Below are 8,781 nucleotides of genomic sequence, written 5' to 3' on the forward strand. Positions count from 1 at the left end.
GCGCAGCCGTGTGCTGCCGATAATTAGTCTCCGCGATTACTTCGCTAACCGAGAGGAAGAAGAGTGAAGAGAGAGAGAGAGAGAGCGAGATACTCATCTCGCTCGCTCAACCTCGCAGCTCGAGGCGAGTCCTCTTCGTCGGCCTGGCGAAATTTCATCCAACGATCGCCGCGCCGACTGCGCCACGCGAGCGTTCGCGCGTCAAACGCGCCGCTATCGGCGCAAACTAATAAGCCGGGGGGATCTTTTCGCACGCGCGTCTGCCTCCGCTAAATCCGGAGCCGCGGAGATTATTCCGATTTCAAGCCCCGCGGGAAATCCAGTTACCTAACGTCGAACGGTCACTCGACGCTGACTAACGACGACTAACAAGTTTCCTCGGGGGTTGGTTGACGCCGCGCGAATGTAACTCGAACCGCGAGACCGTCGCGTTGTTTTCCTTCTGCTTCTTCTCCTCTCTTTTTCTCCGCCCTAACGAGCCACCGTACTTTGTTCGGCAGGTGGAGTGTCATCGGTCGCAGCCGTCGGTCCTGCTGATCGTCGTCCTCGACACCGACGACGAGTGCCGGCGAGACGGCTTCCGGCAGGCACGGAGGACGAGGATTCTCGGGCAACGAGCGGGAGGTCGACACTCGGCGAGTTCGGACAGGAAACAGCGGACGAGGAGGAGGAGGAGCTGGCGACGGTGAGGAGGCACGACTCGGGCACTACCGAGGAAAACGCGTCCGACCGCGGGAAAGGGCGAGAGGACCATCGCTCGCTGATCTCGTCGTTGTCGGGCGAATAAAGCGCGTGTGTGAGTGCGTGGGCTCGTTTGCTCGCTTCTCGGTGCGTCGCGGGACGCACCGGCTGTTTTCCTCCTCGGCCGGCCGCGGACCTTCGCCGTGCGAGAGAGAAACGTCGTCGCGTCCGTCATTTTCCCCGAGACGCCGTCATCGGGATCTTCGTCCTACTCTTTTCCTCTTTCCCTCCCCTCCCTCTCTCTCTCTCTCTCTCTCTCTCTCTCTCTCTCTCTCTCTCTCTCGCGCGCGCGCGCGCGCGAGCGCGACTCGCAAACACCGAATATATACGCGAGCGCTCGATTCATTCCCGACGATCATTCATTAATCACGATCGCGCGTCCGCTCGCTGTAATCGCCATCACCGATCGTCGACGAGCGTTACTATTATTATTACTGTTACCCGCTGATACCTTGTAAGCGACTTCGCCGTCGCGTACTTTGCTCGTACCTTGCCTCGGCCGATTCTTCGCGACGCGACGCGACGCGCGTGAACGAAGACCAGAACGACAACGAGGACGATGATGAAAACGGCGGTGGCGGCACCGGCAACGCGCGTGGTCCCGTCGTGGGAACGATAACGAGCGGCCCGTAGCGACGGCAACGGGGACGCATGGTGGCGGCGGCGATATTAATAACGGCGATGACGAGTCGCAGGTGGAATACGGAGCGCAGGAGGCGCGGGTCAATGAGGAAATTCTCGGGCGAGCAGCGCCGCGTGAGGTGCGCCTACCTTGAGCGCTAGCGGGTCGCGCGGAACGAGACGCGAAGGTGGGAGGGGACGAGAGGGGGTGAGACAGAGGGCGAGGGAGGGAAATAGCGATAGCAAGGAGGGGAAGGGGGAAACGCGAAGGCAGACTGGGAGGGAGAGGTAGAGACTGGTTGGGGGATAACTGAGAGCGGGACGGTAGAGCGAAACGGGCAACAACGTCGTGGAGAGGCGCGGCGAGGCGAGGCGTGGCGAGACGAGACGAGGCGAGGCGAGGCGAGGCGAGGCGAGGAGAAGAGAAGAGAGGAGAGGAGAGGAGAGGAGAGGAGAGGAGAGACACGAAGCGCGCGGCGGGGTCGCGTGCGCACGGTCGACAAATACGCGAACCTTTGTGCGAACAGCTGAACCGGAAGTCGAGTCGAGCGCGGACTAATCGTCGCCGATAGGGTCAGTCGGGTAAAACACAGGCGAGTGGCCGTTCTCATCGTGGAGAAAGAGAAAGAGAAAGAGAAAGAGAAAGAGAGAGGGAGAGAAAGGGAGAGTCTTTGGTTTTTCATTACGGAGTCTCGGAGATGGCCGGACGCTTGATTAAAATATAATTATTCGTCAGAGCCGGTAGAGAGAAGGAACGATTCACGCACACACTGACACATGACACACACACACACACACACACGTATACATACATGAGCAAAATACGCACGCACACGTGCATGGGTTGCGCGTTACGGGAAGATAAATTCGACGTCCGACTTATCTAGCGGGTTTCATTGGATTCGCTTCGCGCGCGCGCGCGCATCCTCCCCCCGCTTTTCGCGGAATTGTAATTAGAGTTGTTTGGGTGCCGGTAGCTAGGATCTAAATTCGCGCTCTCGCCTGGCGAACTCATTTGGGCAGAGATAGGCGCGATAAATAGTGTATAATTGCTCGGGCGCGAGAGCGCGGAACAATTTTTTTCCTAATTTAATATATACCGCCGTAAAACGACAGGTGCGCGCACGAGGGGGGCGGCGAGAGGAGGGTTCAGTCGAGAATTCAGCACGGCCGCAGCCGTGCGTCTCTGAAATTCAGAAGGGTGGTTAACCCCATTGCGATGCCGCCGTGAGGAGAGCCTCGCGTCGCGCGTTCGCGCGCGACTGCGAGGGGCGAGAGGATCGCGAACGTATCGCTTCTTGAAATACGCGTATATTGGCGTACATCTCGGTATTAATAGCGCGGCGGTGTGTGTGCGCACGCGCGCTCTTTCGATTCTCGCGGGACACATGTCGCGCGTGTGTCTTCTTCATAATGACACGTACGTACATGCGAGCGCCGGAGCAACGGTCTTTCGATTAAACAACGCGCGACACGTGGTTATATCGCTCGTTTCGCCGTAAAACGAAGTCGACGACGCGGCGCGGCGCGACGCGACGCGACGCGACGGTTCGAAATACTCGAGTTGCGTAACCCGAGGTTAGGTATACTAACCTAGGGAACCGGTGCCTCCCTCCTCCCACCCACTCCTTCCCCCACCCGCCGCGGGTTTGTAATTAGAGTTGTTTGGCGCGTATCTAAATGTGGCGAGTATCTAAATACGCGCACTTATCTGAAAAACCCGTCTAGATAAAAATAAATGTGATAAGCAAATTGTAATCGCGCGCGCACGCGATCGTCGGCCCGATCGGCGCAACAATCGGCACGATTGGTGGGACCGGCGATATTTAACGACGGTCGAATAAACTGCGATCGATATCGCCATGTGAAAGTGACTCAATCATTCAGACGAGAGAATTCTCTCGTCTCGTGAGCACGCGCGCGCGCGCGACGGTAATTCCAATACGAGTCGTGTGTGGATCGCTGCTTAAAACGTTCGCCGAGAAACGTCTGCGGGCAACAACACGCGTCGCGGCGCTTCCTCTCTCGCGTGTTGCTCTTTCTCCTCGTTCTTTCCTCCAATCGCTCGGCACGCTCGTGCAATCCGATCCGCGGACGCGATCGTTCGATAGTCGCTTCGACCTCTCATCGTATTTACGTAAGGTAATGCCGCGCGCGTGAACGTAAACGACACGCGCGAAAATTACAAACGACGCGAGGCGCGGCGCGACGCGGCGCATACGGCAACGAGATGCGATGGTATATAAACTCGCGATATAAACAAATCCTTCGAAGACCCATCGCGACATTGATATATATCGTACGATTCGCGGACTCGGTCGTGTCGCGCGCGAGTCGCGCCGCCGCCATTCGATCAGGTGCGCGTGCGCTTCCGCGTGTTGCGCGCCAAGAAGTCCCGCGGCGTGTTCTCCCGCGGATTCCGCGTGCTCGCGGCGGAGAGTCTCTCTCTCTCTCTCTTTCTCTCGCCCCCCTCTTTCTCTATCCTTCCCCCCCTTCTCTCTCTCTCTTTCTCTCTCGATCTATCTCTTGACCTATCTCTATCTCTGTATTGTTTTCGCGTGATTTCCCGCGTGCCGCACTACGTATATTAATTCGATCTTTCTCGTTCGACCCCGTCCCAACAGAGATCGCAGCGGAAGCGGCGACACGCAAACGAGGTGGAGAAGGAGGAGGAACAACGGTGCGAGCAAGAAGGGGCAGCGGAAGAGGAAGAGGAAAAAACGAGAGATTCGGCGATTCTGCCACTACCGCGGCCAGTGTCTACGCGTGTGTGCGTGCGGTGCCGCGTGACAGTGAACGTGGACGCGTGTGACAGTGCGCGGTGCAGTGTGCTCGACGGAGGAAGAAGAGCAGGAGGAACAGGAGAAGGAACCGGAACACGGCGACGAGGCGGCGAACAAGGGGTGCAAGAGGAGACGGAGGAGGAGAGTAATAACAAAGCAAAAACGCGCACGAGTGGGTAACGCACGCAAGAGTGAGAGCGAGGGCTCCAAGAAGGTGGATTGTGTACGTGTGCGTGTGCGTGCGTGCGTGCGTGCGTGTGTGTGTATATGTGTGCGTGGTGCGTTATAACGCAAGAGCAAGAGCAAAAAATACAACAGCATTAGCAGATAAAGAGGAGACGAAAGGAAGGAGGGAGGGAGAGAGAGAGAGAGAGAGAGAGAGAGAGAGAGAGAGAGAGAGAGAGAGAGAGAGAGAGAGAGAGAGAGAGAGAGAGAGAGAGAGAGAGAGAGAGAGAGGGATAGAGGAAAAGGAGAAAAAGGAAACAACGTGAAACGCCGCAACGGGTGTCTCCTCCGCGCGGGACGCGAGGTATAATGCTGCGGAGTAACGTGCGAGGCGTGATTGTCGTCGGTTACCTGGATCGATCGGCCGATCGAATTTTCTAAATAGGATACAGAGGTTATAACGCGGTGTACGGCCGCGCCGTACGTGTACATATGTGTACGGGCGCGCGTGTGTGCGTGATTGCTGCGCGCGTACGTGCACAACAGCGTCAAGAGCGACAGCAACAGAAACTACGTCAGCATCATCATCATCGTCGTCGTCGTTCTCAGCCGAGGCCGGACCGGTGAATTGTGCGCCGCCTGGATCGACTCCGGCCCGCCGCCGCTGCGGGAAATTTCGGATCCGGTTCGCTTTCCACGGCTGACGTCATTACCGGTGAGTTGACTTCTCGTCTTATTTCTCGTTTTCTCCTTGTCTCGTGCCGTGTTTATTTTTTCTTTTGTTTCTTATTTTTCCTTTCAACGCCGCCGCCGCCGCCGCGCCACTGTTTTGCTTTCCGCCCGACGGTGAGTGCGCGCGCGCGCGCGCGATCAGCGTGCGCTTCCGCCGCGCGCGGAGCCCGTTATGTTCGCGAGGTCGAGCGTCGAGATTGTATGTTGAGATTGTTTGCACCACGTCGCCGGGAACAATTAGGGAATTACGCCTTTGAGAACACCGCGAAGCGAAGCGTACGCGCGCGCGCGCGTGTTAATGTCGGTCGGGTGAAAAAGAAGAGAAACGTTGAGAAACACCGCGCGATTCTCGAATCGCACACTCGCGATCTCGTCCTCTCATCTCGGCTATGATCGTGTAAGTGATGAAGTAAGTGACGAAGAGAAGAGTTGCGAGATCGAGTCGATCTCGAGTGAATTCTTTCTTCGTGCTATTTCGGAATTTATTAAAAATTTCGAGCGACCGATTCATCGTCGGCTTGACGATCTTTATCGACGCACGCGCGCCGTGTATTGTTCCCCGGTAACTCGGTAATCGGCGAGGTACTTTCCCCACTTTCCACGTCAATGGGCGCAGATTTATCGTAAGATTAACTATGCCCCCTCCCGCGATAAGACCCGCCACATCGCTGTGCGGCGCAGTCTGCGCTTATCTCGTAACATAGCGGGTGCTCGTTTAAATTAATCAGCGAATAACATGGAACGCGGCGATTGATAGGGAAACGCGGTGAGTCCCCGCTTTCTTCAACGGCCCCGCCGATCGCTCTTCCTCCTCCTCCTCCTCCTCCTCCTCCTCCTCGCCCTTCTCCTCTCTCGTACGTGTCTCGTCGGGACACGTTACGACTTTACTTTCGTCGTCTACGCCTTGTTTTATCGTCGTCTATGCAACGACGCCTTTAATCACCGCGTCTGCCCCGATAAGACAGCTAACGACTTTGACGAAAGGTCATCGACTGTTATTTGTTTATCATTGTGCGGGGACGGGATTTCGTAATTTCCCCGAGTGTCCACTTCGCGCCGCGAGTGCGCGTGCGCACGCGCGCGCCCTGTTATTACGGCAATCGAGCTCGATTCATTCCGACTCCGTCGTGGAGAGGAAGAAGGGAGAAAGGGGGGCTATCTCTTATCCGAGTCGTCAAAGAGCACGAACACGCGCACACACGACGGATACTACGAACATGCTAATACACACGTACGTCGCATCCATCCGTTATTTCCCCGCTTACATTTATACACACATGTGGGAACGCTTGTATTTCCGACTCCATGTTTCGATGTATCTCGATCTCCCCCCCCCCTCCCTCCCTCCCTCCCGCACGTACCTCGTCGCGTTAGACAAATCACTTATCGCATTTCGGAATCTATTTTACGATAACCTTATATCATTCGACGCAATTCCGACGTGTCGATGATGTAATTCGGGAAATGCCACGGAGCATTAACAATATACGAGACGCAACTCGCGCGATATCGCGCGAAATTTTTCACTAACCTCCTCCACCCGGTACCCGAGCGTAGATGCGACATTTTGAGTTTCTCGAAGACATCGCGTCGGGGCGATGTCTCGTTTTTGACGCGACCGAGTCGCGTACGAATTAAGGTCGATTTGTTCGAATGATTATTTCGGACCCGAATTATCTGCTGTAATTAAGGCGCAGATTAATAATCACATTTCAGCGTTGATCCTATCGCGTCCGGTAATTAACCGAAGAATATTCGATTCGGGGGAGAGGGAGAGCGACGAATTTGAGAGAGCGAGAGAGCGAGAGAGAGAGAGAGAGAGAGAGAGATGCGCTCTGCGGAGGAAAGAAATTGCTCGTTAGGCGATACATTAACGTGCGTGTAATACCGTATAATCGTTAGAGACACGTAAAAGGAAAATATTTTTGATTCATAACATTACGGTTCGTGGCATTAATTTACACCTTAACGAGACGCCGCCGAGATAAGATACACACCGCCGTCGATTCTCTCCGTTGATTCGCATCGATTCCGCTGAAAAACGCAGCGGGAGATTGACCGTTAATCGTTGTACCGAATGTACACACGCACACACACACACACACACACACACACATATATGTGTATATACACATTCATTTCTTAAGAACCGTCCATCTGGCGTAGCGCTAATTACCGCAACGCGGCGCGCTCTGTCGGTCGGTGGAGGTGATGGCGTGTAACGCGCCCTTATGTCTGTGTTTCTGCCTGCATCATGCGTGCATGCGTGCGTGCCTGTGTGAGTGAGTGTGAGTACGTGTGTACGCGAAATATACGCGTGACGTGTGCGCGTCAGCGAGAAAGTCCGTAATTACCGCAATTTAACGACAGCTCGGTGGTACGGTCTAGCGTATGAAAATGTCGAAGGAGATGAGAGAATACACACACGTCCACCTGCTCGTCGTCACGATCGCCCAAGCAATCGGGAACATGATCGGCTTGCTATTCTGTAATCGTTGGACCCACGATGTGGGACCGAGGAAGGATCTCGGGAACTCGCAGCCGCTGAGTATCCATCAGGTAACAGCCTGGTAGATTCGCGACCGGTATATGTATGCGCACAGCGCGTCGAGTTGTCGTACGCGTCGATATGTATATGTGTGCGTATATATGTGCGTTTGTGTGCGTGAACCCCGCTCCGGCTACTTCTCCATCAGGCGGCTCCGGTCGTTCTTCTTTTACGAGTTCTGCGCGCGGGGAAAGATGGCCGCTCGAGCTATATAGCTCGCGTCTCTCTCCCTCTCTCTCTCTCTCTCTCTCTCTCTCTCTCTCTCTCTCTCTCTCTCTCTCTCTCTCTCTCTCTCTCTCTCTCTCCCTTTCTTTTTCTCTTTCTTCCTCCCTCTCTTCCTCTCTGACCTCTGTGTGTGCAGTTAGACGAGACTGACACGGAGACTGACTGGCAGGCAGGCAAGCAAGCAAGCAAGCAAGCAAGCAAGCAAGCAAGCAAGCAAGCAAGCAAGCAGGCAAGCAGGCCGACGGGCGGTTTTAGAGAAAGTTTAGAGCGGGGGAAGGATGCGCGAAGGCAGCGTATAATGAAGGACATACGCGTGTCGTTCGTCGGCGACTCATTTTTCGAATAGCCAAACGCGTAATAAGCGCCGGTAACGCGATTTCGCGAGTCTCCAAGACAGGCGAATTGGCTGCTTCTCGTTTCATTCGCGATCGAAGGCCTCTCTCTCTTTCTCTCTCTCTCTTTCTCCCCCCTCTCCCTCTCTCTTCCTTCCTGTACGCATCTCGGAACGGTGATTATAAATTTCATATAGTCGTTGGACATGTGAGAAAGAGCGCGTTGCATTTCATACTTCGATCTTTAATTAAGCCGAGATGCGATGTGAAAGGTTAATATATCGATTGAAACGTTATGAAGCTTATTTAATTGAATTTGACTCGGTGTTTCGCGGATGGATTTTAGCGCGGTCTAGCTTAATTAGAGAGAATCAGAAACTCTTTTTTTTTTGTCGAGTGAAACATTGTTAAACGTACCAGGTTACTTTTTACATTTTTTTTATTTAGAAGAAATTAAATCCAGGTTTAATTTGCGTCACGCAATGTTTTAATACGTATAATAATATTGCTAGTATAGATTTTGCAAAAAAGCATCCCGTAGATTTCAGAGTTCGAAGGCTAAGGTCGAGCAAAACGACCGCATACGCTGAGAGAAAAAATATTTAAGGAACAAATATCTGTTCGGTGGTTAGTC

At 54.3% G+C, this 8,781-nt stretch overlaps 1 protein-coding gene across 2 annotated transcripts in view; it reads left to right on the forward strand.

Annotated features, from left to right (window-relative positions):
- The window catches only part of mRpL44 (mitochondrial ribosomal protein L44), a 36,465-nt gene extending 32,154 nt beyond the window's left edge, over positions 1-4,311 (forward strand). Inside the window, exons 6-7 of one of the 2 annotated variants that reach the window (XM_025300493.1) lie at positions 501-796; positions 3,987-4,311. The gene's annotated coding sequence lies outside the window, so the exon portion shown is untranslated. The remainder of the gene's footprint in view (positions 1-500; positions 797-3,986) is intronic. The other variant, XM_011150374.3, reaches the window with a different exon arrangement.
- The last annotated feature ends 4,470 nt before the right edge of the window (positions 4,312-8,781 follow it).

Source organism: Harpegnathos saltator, unplaced genomic scaffold (genome assembly GCF_003227715.2).
Source record: "Harpegnathos saltator strain DR-91 unplaced genomic scaffold, Hsal_v8.6 scaffold37, whole genome shotgun sequence".
NCBI lineage: Eukaryota > Metazoa > Arthropoda > Insecta > Hymenoptera > Formicidae > Harpegnathos > Harpegnathos saltator.